The sequence below is a fragment of the Podarcis filfolensis genome (genome assembly GCF_964270895.1).
Source record: "Podarcis filfolensis genome assembly, chromosome: 11".
Lineage (NCBI taxonomy): Eukaryota > Metazoa > Chordata > Lepidosauria > Squamata > Lacertidae > Podarcis > Podarcis filfolensis.
The window spans coordinates 23038317-23054440 of NC_139613.1; positions in this window are offsets into that span (position 1 = coordinate 23038317).

Genomic DNA, 16124 nt, shown 5'->3' on the forward strand with positions numbered 1-16124 from the left:
TTACCAGCTGCCTTACCCTGCGCTGCCCTGCAAGACCTACTCCACCCACTCTGACATCCCACTTGGTCAAATCTCTTTTCCTGCTGCTGCTTCCAAGTGCTTTGAAACCATCCTTTCACCTCCTTCAAAGCCCAGCTCTCTTTGAGTCTAGTGTCTCCATAATGCTTCTGCTCTTTGGCACAGTCTCACTGAAGCTACCTGTCTGTGTATGTATAGGTAGCTGGCTTAAAGAATCAACAGGTAAATCAACCATGCCTGGCTGCAGGTGGAGAGTTTCATGTCTGTAAAACAACAACAACAACAACAACAAAACCTCCCTGCAGATAGAAAGTAAGCATGTCAGGCAGAAGGGTTTATCTGACAATTCTCCCTGACTTGCTGCTTCCCCACTCTTCTTCATGCATACTCTGTCTGTTTCCCTCTCTCCGCATGACCCTGGCAACCCACGCTACACCACTGGACAGGATGGCACATTGAACATCTCAATGGACAGTTTATCAACAGCAGCCCTTAAGTCTGCATGGAAGCAGGTTCACCAGGGTAGGTGATAGCACTGCTAGAAAAAGCTCCACTAGATGTCTAGTCAATGAGACAATGTAGGTGGCAAAGGAGGCCTTCTGCCCTGGTCTGCAGTAGATAGGATTATGAGGCATGTTCACAATGAGACTCACTCTAGTTGTGCTCCGGCCTCCATATGAACTGATGATGATTTTGCCAATACTGAGTTCCGTCTCCTTTTTAAAGATCGTTTCTTAAAATTGTGCCACTTTAATCTAATGACAGTTGCCACTGGCCTTTGATATTAAATGCATGTTCAGTGCAGCAAACATCAATCCGAATCCCCATTCACTCCAGGCCTGTTTTTGTATACAGAGGATATTATTGCACCATTGTGTCTGCAGTGCTTACCTAAGCAGAGTTTGCAATGAATTGAACCACTTGATTCTTAGTAAAGATGTAATGTCTGTTTGATAGGTTGTAGCCAGATGCTCCAGGAACATCTGAAGTGTCTGTTTAGAACTGATTGAGAAGCCTCTCAAATTCCCTGTGGGAGTTGAAATGAATTACAAGCAATTCATGAAAGGAAGAAGGAGGTATGAGGATTGTTGTGAAATTAAATTATAATTAACCTTTGCATTGAACCAGCTTGCTTCCCCCCCTTCCACCCAAATCCTTGAAGCTCCCAACCCACTTCTGAATCTGTGTGAGAGAGTGGGGATATGTTTTCACAGATCCTGTTGCATGCAGCTGTCTTTAAATTATTGGGAATCTTCCGCGTAGAAAGAGGTGACTAAAAGGATGTGGGAGGAAGGATATGGGAGAGATACCATGAACCGTAATTGACTAGCAAAAGTGACTGGGAGACAGCTGTTCACTGGTTCATATCATGCAAATACGTAAATAAACCACATGAAAACAGCATGGGTAGCCCATTTGCAATGATCCTTATGTCAGAGGATTCCGATATCGGAGGAAACGGAAATGGTAGCAGAAATTGCAGATGTTTGTTTATTTGTCCCATGCCCAGAATATAAATCAATCCAGTGGATGTGATTGGGATCTGCGGCTGGTTTTGCTTTTAGTCCACAAACGATATGTAATTGATTACATATCTCCCTCCGGTTTGCATTGTTTCCTTTGCATTGGAATGAACGGGGTGGAATAACGTCATAACGACGGGATTAATTATGTAAAGTATGTAAGTTATGTAATTTCACCACAGCAAACAAGAAGACAAATAACACAGGTTTGGGTAGAAGACAAACTGCCGCAGAATGGAAAGAGTGCTGCATACAAGGAATACAGACCAGAACAGAAAACAATACTTTCCTGCATTCCTTTTATGCAGGAATCTATTCCCTTGATTTTAATGGGATTTACATCTAAGAGGACAGTCTTAGGTTTGTGGCCTTAGAAGAATGGTAACAGATTTAAGAACCTGGATTTGGTTTTTGCCAGGCGAGATGATTTTCCCATCTAGTCCTTTTAGCTCTTTTGTCTGAGAGGCAGCAGCTCTCTGGGACTTGGGAAGAGGTCTTTCCCATCACCTGATACCTGATCCTTTTGGTGGAAGATCCCAAGGATGGAACCTGGGACAAGAGTGTGAAGCACCTCCAGGTGTGAAGCACCTTGGCCAAATGGTTCTCTCATGGGTCCTTTCCTTTCTCAGTGGTCTCTGATGGGCATATGTGTCGGCAGCAGTGGGCAACTGCAAGGTGCAGCAGAGGCGGCATCAGCAGCGCAAAACCCTGAGGTGGTGCCTCTGCTGGTGCCCTGCCTGCCCCACTGTTTCTGCAGAAGCAGCACTTCCCATTTCACCTCAAGCAGCAAAACGGGATACATGACCCTTGAGTGTTAGAGTTCCTGCTCCGTGATTGCAGTCATGGGATAGTTGTCTTTCACATGACGGTGTATGTTTTGACTCTACAGAGTGGAAAGTGATGAAGACAGGATGTTAGTGCTACTGTGTTCCGTGAAGTGGGGCTATTGTCCTTTGTCCTTTTTCTCTTTGCTGTCTGATGCTAGAGAGAGAGGGAGCCATGTTGTGAGTGCTCCGTGTGTGTTTATATGTAAATAAAGTAGATTAGCCAAAATGCTGAGTTGCTGAGGTCTGTTACGCAAACTGTGAACACTCTGCAGATCCCTAAGTGTGCCGATGTCTGTTGGCATTGGTCACTGTGATGTTGGGGCAGAAGAAAGCTTTTGAAGCTTCCAAATAAACGACCAGGAGAGAGAGAACATGCCAGTCGGGCATGTGTCTCTGCCAGGGTTCTACTTGAGAGTAGGACAAGCTCCTGACACTGAGCACTGGGTAGCTGGGTCTATGAATGCATGTACAAATGTATGCATATATTGCATTTATTCCCCACGTTTTATCCAAGGAGCTCAATGTGATGTACATGGTTCTCCCTCTCCTCATTTACTTCCCACAACAACCCTGTGAGGTGGGCTAGGCTGAGAGGCAGTGACTGGCCCAAGGTCACCCAGTGGGCTTCATGGCCCAGGAGGGATTTGAACCCTCCTCTCCCAGGTCCTAGTCTGACACACTAACCACTACGCTACACTGCATGCACGTGGCGCATCAGCATTGTGAAATGGGATGCCACTGAAATCAAGAGTAAGGCATTCAAATATATTCTCCAGAGGTCTTGACAGAGGAACTGTTGCAGAATGCAGCAAGATTTTTGCGCATGTAAAAAGTTAAATGTTTTCATGAGAATGAAGACATCATGAGAGTAAAGGATTTTTTATTCTGGCAGAGGAGAGGTTCCCTGGAACATATAAGTTATGCCTGCAGTTTTAGGACATTATTCTGCTTTTAGCTAATTTCTTGGCAGCCCTACATAAAATATGACCATATGAATTGCCCCTCAGACAGCTTCTGAGCTTTTTGGGCTATATCCTAGATAACCCCCTCCCGACCCCACCCCAATCTGCTGCCTTCCTTTCTGGCCAGAATTTTTAAGGTGATGTTGTCTGGGCTAACAGTGCTGATTGCTAAATCTATATCTAATCTGGCCAGAGCAGAAAAGTCTTTTCAAGTCCATTACTTAAGTTGACCTCAGAAGCAGCTGTATATAGAGGAAAGGTGCTCATTTTGACCATTAAAGCGGGTCTAAACACACTGGTCAATGTATACTGAGTCAATGCTAACGATATTTCCACTTTTCAGCAATCCATCTTGCAAACTGAAGGTGACTTTGTGAATGGAATTCCAAGTTGTTTTAATAGATTATTCAGTATACACAATAGTTTTGTTACTCGGATGCAAGAGAATAGGTTGGAGAAACTGGGTAAGATGATGCTCTTGCACTCCTGTTGAGCTTGAAGGCTTCTCAGGGGCATCTGGTGAAAACAGGATGCTGGACTAGATGGCCTAGATTGACCTGTTCCCACACACTCATCTTCTGCTCTTAAGGGATAAAAAAGTGAGGAAGTAAGTTGAGAGATAAGCCCCATAAAGGTCCTTTTCTCCATGCAATCTTAGTCATGTGTTGAGAGACGGCAGAAGAGTTGTGTATGGTCACACTGTCCTGCCTCAACTATCCATGTGGAATTCCCTCCCCACAGAGGAGCTATACAGCTCTTGGTGAATGCAGAGGATAAACTTCTTTACCCTGGCATTTGACACATAAAACTTGTGTTTTCAAGGACCCACCTTATTCCTGTGACTGTAAACTATATATTCAAGGCACCGTGACCCCATTTTTAATCTGTGGCTTCCCCGAAATAATTATGGGAGCTGAAGTTTGTTAAGGGTGCTGGAATAAGACCCTTATTCCCCTCTCAGAGCTACAATGTCTAAAGTGGTTTAAGTATTAAATTCTCTTGCAGAGAACAAATGTGCAAATAGTGGAGAGAGTGGACACAGCATGGGGGGCTACCAGGAGTGTACAGCATTGGGATGACTCTAAGATAGAGATGGGGACCTTTGACCCTCCAGCTGTGGCTGAACTCCAACTCCCACCAGCGCCAGCCACCATAGCCAACAGGGTTGATATGTTTTGTAGTCCAACAACATCTGGAGGGCTACAGATTCCCCATCCCTGCTCAGAGAGACAACAGCGGGCATGCCCACCGAATATTTCCTGCCTATCCCGTTTGCTCCTCAAGCTTTCCAATCATGGCATATATTAAGTTCCTGAATAATAATGGTTGTTGCTTCTCCTTTGATCCCCCAAACTAGATTTTCTGGAGTCACCCTTGCATAACTTTGTATTCCGCGGATACAAGGGGATTTCAAAGTAATCCACTCCCAGCCTTGGGGGAGGGGGGAATAAAATGGAGGAAAGATTGCTGCGACCTAATTCACATGAGGAATATATTTATTTGCTGCTGAACAGGAGGTTTCTGTGTGCATTGTACAGCTACAAAGCTTAGTGCACTTACATGTGATGTTGCTTTCAGGGAAGGAAACAGGTGCTGGCTGTGACACATTTCAGCACATTTGCACATGTTCCTTACTGTGACAGGCTCCACCTAAGCTCTCACGACTCAGGAAATCTGCCTCGGTGGGGGTGGGCTGCCGGCAGATGTCAGAAATGGAGGATGCAGGCAAAAGCATGTTGTCAGCTTCCTTTCTGTTGCCTGTAAAGGCTTTGAAGCAGTGGAAAATGAACCACACACATATTTTCAAATTCTGAACCCAGACCACTGCAATAAGGTGCCAATGAGCTGCAATCTATCAGTCCCTCGATTCTGTACACAGTAACCTATGAGTTAGCAATTGCCTGCTGGTGTGCTTTTATTTTTCTAATTACCTTTAACTCAGTGTAGGGAGTGTTGTTGTTTTCATGTAGGATAAAGCACAGCTTTTGTGTGGTTAGAAGTTACTTTGCTGCAGTATAAACACACACATGAATGGATATACAGTAATTGGCAAGAGCTCAAAAGCTGGGTGATATAATGCCTCTTCAGGTGAAATATTATTACCACATGAGTGAAACCGAGGAGGGTGAACATGTTAGCTCTGCCCCATATCAACAAACCAATCATCTTCCAATCTTGCAGAGAGTGATATTATAAAGTAAGGAGTCTCCTGTGGAAAATCAGGCTTCTTAAACACGTGAGGAATCACCCTAAGTCAGGAAGGAGACTCCCAGCTGGCCAGATCTTTATCTCTCCTCACCCCATGGACCAAGCTTGACAGGTGACTGATAGGTGAGTAGTCCCGCCCCTAACCTGCAAGGGTTGGGGCTTGCTTCGCCAGGACATTCCCTGGCTGATGAAATAGAACCTAGCAGGACTAAACTCTCTGCTCACCTGCTCATGAGTGGAGACTTCACTCCTGCTTTCTACAGAGGTCTGCTTTGGCAACACATTCCCTTTAGGGAGCACTCTGGAGAAACGGCACCCAGCAGGATTGAACTCCACACCCTGCCCATCAGCTGATGTCATCTAGTTGACAGGTGAGCATTGGTTCGGGGGAAGTGGTCTTGCAGACCAAATTGGAAACCCTGATGGGCCTGTGGTCTAGAGGTTCCTCACCCCTGCCATAAGCCCAGGAGGTTTCCTACTTCACAAGTTCATTCTCCATGAAGGCAGCCATCCCTGGGGGGCCCTTTCACTTGTTAAGTCAACACACTATCTGAAGTCCTTAAGAGGGTACACACAGATAGGATATTGGGCTTAGCCTTGGGCAAGTCACATTCGCTCAACCCCACCTACGTCAAAAGGTTGTGAGATTGTTGTTCTTTTAGAGAGCACTACCCTGAACTCCTTGCATGAAGGGTGGGAATCCATATGGGCTAGATCCATGAATGTAAATAATAGCTGAATCTAGTTTCATATAAATTTGGTGCCTTGTATTTAGAGATCAACCTGTGGAAACAAGACCTCCAAATGCCCAGGGGCCACCCCAAAATATTTCATGGTCCCCTCAAGTCAAAGCACGTCATACCCAAGGTCAGTTAATGTATTTTGGCACTCAAGTCAGAACATCCCTCAAAGTGCCCCTCCCTTCTGTTTCAGTGTCCTCTCCCATGTGATCCACTGGAAGTAAGGGAGGTAGGAGAGTATCAGCAGTCCTCTGACCATTGCTGGGTGTTTAGGCACCAGTATTTGAATTTCCCACAGTGCACTGGAACGGCACTACATTGGGGCATTGCTGGAAACTGAAATACCTCTGCTGAGATCCAGCTGATTGGAGCATAAGGAGGGGGGACTTAAAGAGGGATCGGGCCAGGTGTCAATAATGATCCCTGTTGGTGTGTGAGCAGCTGATGCCAGGAGCATCATAGAGAAATGAAAACGCTGTTCAAGAGAGAGGGCTTCTACTTTCCCCTCCCCTGCTGACCATTCTTTTCCCCAGCTCTAAATAAGTTCCCTCTCAATGGCTTTCCTTGTTTTCCCCTCACGAGTTTCCGTATACATATTCATTTTATCGCACGTGCAGGCAGGCCTGCTGTTCTCTGGGATTAGCCTCCGCTCTCCTAATATAAAATGGAGATAGGAATACCCAGCGAGCCAGGCCCATAGGAAAGTGGTGTAATTAGACTGTATTTATATCACACTCGAAAATTAATCAGTCTTTGTACTGCATAAACACCTCTGTGGAAAATGCAGTGAAAGTGTGGAGTGTTATTTGCTGATGCCAAAATACATTCTAGGGCCTTGCTGCATTATGAGAGTCTGCTTGCCTCAGGTATTTTAAATTGTCTACATTTGTTTTGCAGTGGGTATGCTATTTCAAAGAGGGATTATACAGTGTGGAAGCCTTGCATACTGACACAGTGCAGAAGCCATGCCCTCCCCTCTCGTCCTCTCATCTTAGTACTGACATATATAACTTCACCTCAACCTGGGAAGAAGAGAACGAGAAGAGTCTGGCATGCCTACTCTTCAAAAGTCTGGATCATTCCTAAGACCACCCCTGAGCTCAGGGAACAAAGAGCTATAGGCAGCCAAACAAAGCCCTCTCCTCTTTCCCGTACCAAAATGGAATTACAAGGCTGGGCAATGAGGAAATTATTTATGAAATACAGAACAGATGACCAACCAGCACTCATTGTAATACCTTCATAAGAACATCAGAAGAGGCTTCTGAATCAGGCAAGAACCAGATGTTTGTGGGAAGCACACAAACAGGGTTTGAGTGCAACATCACTCTCCCCTCCTGGGGTTTCCAGAAGCAGGTATTCAGAACAGGTGGACCAGCTCTAGGGGGAAGAGGTGTCTTCAACCTCCTCAATATATGTTTGAAGGGGGCCCAGCCCTCTCCCATGTTGAGGGGGCCCAGTGCGGCCTAGCAGAAGGCTGCACTGGCCTGCACAGACGTGTGTGATGTTGCGCATGTGATGTCACATGCATGTGGCGCATGCTGGCCCCCCAACCTTAGGGGCAACCCATCACTTCTTATTCAGCAGCATACTGCCTCTGAGTATGGAAGTGGCACAAACCCATCACAGCTAGTAGCTGTCAATAGCCTTGTCCTCCACGAATCTGTCCAGTCCTCTTTTAAAGCCATCTTGTAGGAGACAATCTCATCATTTAGCTCTGCACCGTGTGGAGAAGTACTTTCTTTTGTCTACGCTGAATCTTCCAACATTCAACATTCCAGATACCGTTACAGTGGTAGCTCAGGTTAAGAACTTAATTCGTTCTGGAGGTCTGTTCTTAACCTGAAACCGTTCTTAACCTGAAGCACCACTTTAGCTAATGGGGCCTCCTCCTGCTGCTGCGCTGCTGCTGCACGATTTCTGTTCTCATCCTGAAGCAAAGTTCTTAACCCGAGGTAATATTTCTGGGTTAGTGGAGTCTGTAACCTGAAGCGTTTGTAACCTGAGATACCACTGTACTTTTAACTGTCAACACTTTGCACTCTTCTCCATTCCTAGATTTGGGTGAAAACTGGACAAAAATGTGTGGAGGCTCATGAGGCCTTTGGCAGCACTCATGGCTGTTAACAAATCTGCTTCTAAAAAAATGTTTATGGCACTTTTTTAAAAAGACACTGCCCCAAATCAACATGACTCTAGTTTCCTGAAAGCTTCCTTGGCTTACACATCCGCTGGACTCATTAAGCGTTATCTCCAATGGAAGAACCTGCCTTAGCATTTCCTTCCTCCCTGGCGTCGTGCCAAATGAGGGGCTAGCTACTGCTTTTGACATCAACCCAAGCCCTGAGCTCAGGAGCAACGCCCATCCCCACCAGTGGGACACAGACAACTGATGACAAAGGTTACAGGGCTTCACTCAGCAGGAAACGAAATCCACACAACTTGACATTTGGGAGGGATTTATGGGGCAGGTGAGAGGGCTGGGAACTCAAGCTGTAGGAGCTCAAGGTCATAATGCGTTTCCTTGAAAGAGGGGTGTATATATCATACTTGCATGCTGGCTTTGTGCCTTAACCTTTACATCTGGCAATGGAAACATTATAGCTAAGAAGGGTTATACATCCAGAATGTGGAAAATACAATCTAGGAACTATTAGGGGTGGAGGAATTGACCAGATCATTAGCTTCCTGCCTTTGCATAGCAGCTTGATGATATGGCATATATTATTGGAAACAGACATTATTATTAGGCCCACATGAATACACATCTCTTTTTGTCCATCCACGATCAGATGGCATGACTGCTGGGGTTAAAAGGAACAGTGGGTGAATGGGAATCATGGCATGGTAAAAGCCAGATTGTTTTTACTGGTTAGCAAATGTTCATTGAATACCAATAAAAGTGGAGTTGGGGGGCATGTCCCTGACCTTGTTAAAGGGATATATTCTCACTGATTTTGAATTCTTGATTCACAATCTCCCACTGAAACACAAATGCAAGGCCCCAAACCGAATATTTTGGTGTTTCTATGTCCAGCGAAATATCATTAATTGCTAAGGTATATCATTTATACAACTCAGAAGTGTGTATCCAATATGGTGACAAATGGGGTGTATGGATGAATAATCCTTGGACCAAATCCAACAGAAATTAGTCTCAATTTAAGTAAGCCCACACTGAGAACAATGGGACAGAGCAAATAGTCTGCATAAGACAGTACTGAAAGTCCAGTTGAAGTTAACAATTATAATAGCTTAGTCCAGAGGTAGCCAAGCAGTATACATCAAATGCTGTTAACCGCATTCGCCCCAGCCCAATGGGAAAGGGAGTTGTTGGCCACCACCTTGGGTACTCCTGGCTTAGTGCCATTGGGACTTAGCAATTAAAAACTAACTGGATAAGACCATCACAACTTGGGCCTGCCATATTCCTATATGGAGTTTCTAACAAACTGATGGAAAAATGGCTTTCTTATAAGAGAATGAAGCTTCTTTTGCATATTTCTGACACTGAGCTCAAGCATCTGTCTGTGTGTATTTTATGAGTTGTTAGCATCGGAAGCACATAAATAAGAAGAGTTATTTTTAAGTTGAAATGCACTTACGTACTTACAGAACCTTAAATAAGACACAACATGCGATAATCTTTTGCAAGGGTGATAGACAGGTGTGGTCTTCAGCTTTTAAACAGCATGATTGGAATTAACAGCCACGTGCATGAATAGTACATTGGGAAGGAAGAATCGTAGAGCAGCTGGATACTGTTGTTGTTGTTGTTTACTGAGTTTATATACCGCCCTATACCCAGAGGTCTCAGGGCGGTTCACAGCATTGAGCGGTTGAGCATAATCTATGTTCACATTAGGTTCTCAGGTTATGACGTGTGCCTTTACATACATGAAAGTTACTGCCCAGGTTCAATGCGCCAGAAGTCCCCCTCAGTATGTGAAACCCACTTAGGTATTTGTAAGCAGTTGCTCACCTCAATATTTGAGCTTCTTCCTCTTATTCTCCCTGTCCCAAGGGACTAGAAACCTATGTTAGAACTCAGGAAGGAGAAGGTGACAGTAGTCTGGTTTTGGGGGACTTCAACATCCATGCCAAGGCCATTCACTCTGGAGTGGTTGAAGATTCCATGGCTGCCATGATAAGCATGGGGCTGTCCCAACATGTCATTGGCCCATCGCCTGGATCTTGTTTCCTCAACTCGATAGGGTGATCTGCAAGTGGAACCATTGGTTCTTGATGATCTGTGGACTCAAGGGGGTGGGATGTTTCAATCCTGCCTTTTAAATAGAGGGTTGTCTTTTAGATTTGTCTTTGGGGGTTTTTCAATGTATGTGTTTGTTTAAATATTGTAAGTCACTTTGTGCACAGCAGTGCAAGATTATGCCTTCTTTGGAAATGTGGCACAGTGGAAACTGTAATGTCTTTATGATATATGGTTTATTTACACATATATACAACCTGAGCATTACACTCCAAGAGGGTTCTATTTCTCTCATTTCTCCCATCTGGAGTCAAACTGTCTGCCCACGTTGTACTCACCCTTTGCTTTCTCTAGCTTGCCGCTGCTTACAGATTGAAACCTCCTTTCCCTGGCTCATATCAGGCAAAACTGTAATCCTAAACCTCTTCCTACTACTGGACTTTGTCTCTGCTAACACAGAGCTCAGGGAGGAGGAGCCCTAGTCCCCCTGGGAGGCTCTAACACTGCCTTCCTTTGCACTATCCTGGGGGAGGTGGAGGCAAGCAGTTTGCCAGTACACCATGCATATTTTGCAAGGGCTTGCACTGAATCTCGAGCCTTTACATGCATTCACTTGGAATGCTTTCAGGGGCTCTGCCTTATCAGAAGTGCCCTGTGTTGCTGGATCAAGCCAAAGGTCCATCCATTTCAGCACTAGGTTCTCACAGTGGCTAGCCATATGCCTTTGGGAAGCATGAAAGCAGAACCTGAGCACAATAGCACTCTTTCCTCTTTGGGGAGCAGAAGTGGGGTACTTGTGCATCATCTCTATCTTGCAAGCATTGTGACTTTCTGGTAACATAAAGTGGGGAAACATAAAGTAAATTGATTGAGATGAGTGGGAAGACCTTGCTGGAATTTGGAGTTCTACCACTGGGTTATCAGAGGGGGGTTCAATTGCTATTTTGTTCTTTTTCTAGCATAAGATCTCATTATTTAAAAGAAAACTGTTATGCCATTAATTAACCCCCCATGAGCCTAGGTGGGCTGAAGGCAGTTGGTTGAAGCAGTTTCTCACACCTTAACTATAGTAGCTGCATTGTTCCCGTGAGTTTATTTTCATGGCAGTGACATTCTAATGCCGCTGCTTAATTTCACTTAATTCCAGTCAGGTGACCCTAACTGGTATGGGGAGGAATCCTTTCTAAATGGATTTACAGGAAATTTCAAGGTCAGCATTTGTCATCTGCTAATAAACTAAAGTGATGCAACTTAATAATAGCCCAACGTGAAATGCGGTACAGTTACTGTTTGGTTGTCCTTTAAAGCACCTCTCTGCCTTAGCATCCATCCATACTAAGTAGTGTCTGCTCATAAATGGCAGTGTGGATTTAACCTTCCGTCAGCTAACAATGAGAGCACGAGCAGTGCTGTTATCCCTAAGTGATCAAGGGGACAAATCAGTTTGCTCAGCAGCACTGCGGAATATTAAAGACACTTCTCATCCTGTGAAATTGGGTGGATATGCATACCTGGAAAAGAGGGCCTTTCAAAAAACCCTTCCGGCTATGTAATTACATGCAAATTCATATTGAATTCTATAAGCATAAATACACATTCTTGGCTATTAATCCCAAGGCCTATTCAAGTGTGTTATGGGGGAGTAGAACTCCTGCAGACCAAAATTCCACCCCACACTGGCATCTATTAAGAGCTAACCATCTCCAGTATCTTGTCCATTCACCTTAAAGTTACTTGAAGGGTGTGGAGGGATATTTTCTTTTTTTTACTGCCGCTAAACCTCCCACCTCATCAGAGGTTGCTTGAGTTCTAGGGAGAGGGTTGAAATTTGATTGAGTTCACATTTAAAGGTGAACCTACCTACCTGGCTCTCCTAAAATAATACGTGAAACCAAAAAGCAGCCATTCTCATAAATTTGCACTTCTCTGAATTTTGCAGTGCAGTTCTCCAACCAGAAAGATGCAAATGCCAGGGTAAACGGTGCTTACGAATGCATGCATTTGTGCAAACAGCAAATAAAAATGCATTTTCTCGGGGGAAATTGCTTTGGGAAAATGTGTAGGTTGGGCACACACACAAAACATATACAGTACAATCTCAACTCGCAAGCAATTAACTTGGGTGATTACAACCTAGTGTGGTTGAAAGACGGCTGGTTGAAATTCTGCATGTGAACTTCGGACAAGGTGAAGTTAAAAGGGCATGTTGTGCCGGGCTTTCCTGGCACGGAAAAAACTTTTAAGCTCTCTGCCTTACTTGTGGGCCAAGTCCCACTCAGCATGAGGGTTTGTGGGAGCTCGGGTGGTCTCATGAGATGACCCCAGAGCCCATGCTCTGAGCAGGTCCACCTCACTTGGGTGGGGAGCAAGGCCCACTTGGTGTGCCAGTTCTAGAAGGTCATTTATGCTCATGTGGGTGTGGTTCCAGGTGGAGGTTTCGAGTGTACATATTTTTGCATATACATGCTATCCGCAGAACATAATTCCCAGCTCATACTGTATTAGGAGAAATTCACACTAAAATGCTGGTGAATTTTCATGAGGATTTTTGTGTGGAGAACTGAGTTTAAGATTGGAAAAATAAGAAAATGAGAGAAATTCCCCTATGCAGAAATGCAGATACAGTGGAGTGGTACATGTATGCAGTATGAGTGAAGAAATATGGGCATATGAGAATAAAAACCATCAGATGCCTGCCCACTAATTTTTAAGCCCAATAATAGCTTAATTTTTAAGCCCAGTCAATATATGAAACCATATACAGAGTCTTGTTAAAAGAAGAAGAAAAAAAGAGTCTTGCTACATGGTAAAATATAAATCAGGAATTAACTTTTTTTTTTAACCTCACAGTTTCAAACTCTCTTCCCTCGGTACTTCCAACACTTCTTAGAAATGTTAATCGGGGTTTGTTAGGTTGAACCAGAGAACTCCCACAGTAATTACTGCAGTGGGCAAAAGAGGTAGAGGCAGCTGCTGGAAAATGTGTGGGATTTCTTAGCGGGTGACGGCAAATAGAGAAACTTCAAAAAGTGCTTAAGCTAGTGGGGGAAGTAAAAATGGAATCACTGCAGCCAGAGATCATTTCTTACTTGCTATTGAATATGCAATTGGCTTCTCCAGCAGTGGGCACCTCTCTAAACCCTAAAATAAGCCAAGGCTGAGAACCGGCAAGTTGATGCAGATGAGTCAGAAACATTTAAGCACACTAATGGATGGCAGTCAACTAAGCTTGACAAACCTAGACAGCATCTTAAAAAGCAGAGACATCACCTTGCCAACAAAGGTCCATATAGTTAAAGCTATGGTTTTCCCAGTAGTCATGTATGGTAGTGAGAGCTGGACCATAAAGAAGGCCAATCACCGAAGAATTGATGCTTTTGAATTATGGTGCTGGAGGAGACTCTTGAGAGTCCCATGGACTGCGAGAAGATCAAACCTATCCACTCTGAAGGAAATCAGCCCTGAGTGCTCACTGGAAGGACAGATCCTGAAGCTGAGGCCCCAATACTTTGGGCACCTCATGAGAAGAGAAGACTCCCTGGAAAAGACCCTGATGTTGGGAAAGATGGAGGGCACAAGGAGAAGGGGACGACAGAGGACAAGGTGGTTGGACAGTGTTCTTGAAGCTACGAACATGAGTTTGACCAAGCTGCGGGAGGCAGTGGAAGGACAGGAGTGCCTGGTGTGCTCTGGTCCATGGGGTCATGAAGAGTTGGACACAACTAAACAACTAAACAACAACAACAACAACCCATTCGTTTTAATAGGTCTACCCCCCTATGGGAGTGCTGAAGCAACTGTTCTGCCATTTCAGCTTGGCAAAAGGTAGGACCTGCCCTTTCCACCCGCCACATGCTGTTCTGGGTGTTCTCCTGACCCCACCAGAGCCCATTGTGCAGGGGGTAGGGGAAAGGAGAGGGAGGGAGGGAGGGAAAGCCCCATTGCATTAGCAGGATCCCTTGTGCGGGATTATCAGAGAGCCGGAGACTGACAAAACAAACAGGAAGTTGAAATGTGGTTAGAAAATTATTATCTAATCAAAACAGAAGAAAGCAAAAGAAGCTGGAACTGAAACTGAGGAGATGTTGGCTCTAACAATTGCTTTTGCTGAGCCACTTACTTAGTCACTTCCCCTTTGGAATTTGTGAATCAAGGCATTGCTTATGCTGGCTTCAGAATGGTGATGTTGTGCTCTTCAGATGTAGTGTAATAGATTGCCAGATGTTAACACCACTCTTGGCCTTTGTCTGGCTGGAGTAGTTAGTAACTTCCCCCTGGAATCTATCGTTCTGCTACTGCATTTCTTTCACATTGTTTAGAATGGGGCAGGGGGGTGGTCCTGTGTGGTTTCTCTTGTGCAACGAATCTGTTCTGGAAAGGACTGCGCTCCCCCTAAAAGAGAAGGTTGGGGGTACTTATGGTTCCACTGCTGTCACTGGAGGCGCAAGAAGCCTCTGTGACATGGAGTGCCTTCCATCAGCTTCTGCTGGTGGCTCAGCTGTGATGCTGTCTGGACAGGGATGACTTCATTTCAAATGTCTATGCTTTGGTAATCTCTAGGTTCCTGCAATGCATTATATGTGGGGCTGCCTTTGAAGAGTACAGCTAGAGCAGAATTCAGCAGTTTGTTTACTGATTGGATCAGAACATCTGAGCAGCTTACTTTGATTCTGACCTGAGTATACTGGCTACCATCTGGTTTCCAGGCTCAGTCCAAAGCACTGGTTTTAATCTATAGACCTTTATGCAGCTTGGAACACCAAAACCACGAGGACCACCTCTCCCCACATGAACCTGGACCTTTCACTCTTCATCACAGATTCTTTTCGTGTGCCTCACCTGAGGGAGATGTGAAGGGTGGTCACATAAGAATGGGCCTTTGTAGGGGTGACGATGTTATATTGTGAGTCATCTTGGGTACCATCCACTGTGGAAAAGCAGCATATAAATAAACTAAACCCAAACCTTCATCTTCTGTAACCATTGGTCATGCTGGATGCGGTCAACAGAAACTAGAGTCCAGCAATATCTAGAGACCCATAGGTTCCCTCAAGTAGCAAAACATCCTGGGATGGCTCTGGTGCTGGAAGAAATTACATACACACATTTTTACTGTGTTTTCCACAACACATCTTCATATCTCTAAGCCTGTATATTGGTACAAACACCACCACATATTTATATACCTCCCATCTGACTTGGTTGCCCCAGCTGCTCTGGGCAGCTTCCTCCAAATTAAAATATCAAATGCAGTAAAAACCAACCATTAAAAACTTCCCTTCAGATCTCTTTTAAAAGTCAGATAGTTGCTTATTTCCTTGACATATGATGAGAGGGTGTTCCACAGAGTGGGTGCCACTGCTGAGAAGAAGCCCCTCTTCCTGGTTCCCTGTAAGTTCACTTCTCACAATGGGGGAACTTCCAGAAGGTCCTCAGAGCTGTACCTCAGTTGAACAACTGTACCTCAGGCTGAACAATGAGGGTGGAGACACTCCTTCAAGTTCACAGGTATATGTTTTTATGGTGTGATAAAGCCAGGGATTTTACTTAAAGTAGTAAAAGAGGGGTGCAGTGTTAGGGAAACGTCGTAAGGAGTAATGGGAGAGTTGGCACTGAAGAAAGTTGACTGAGATTCT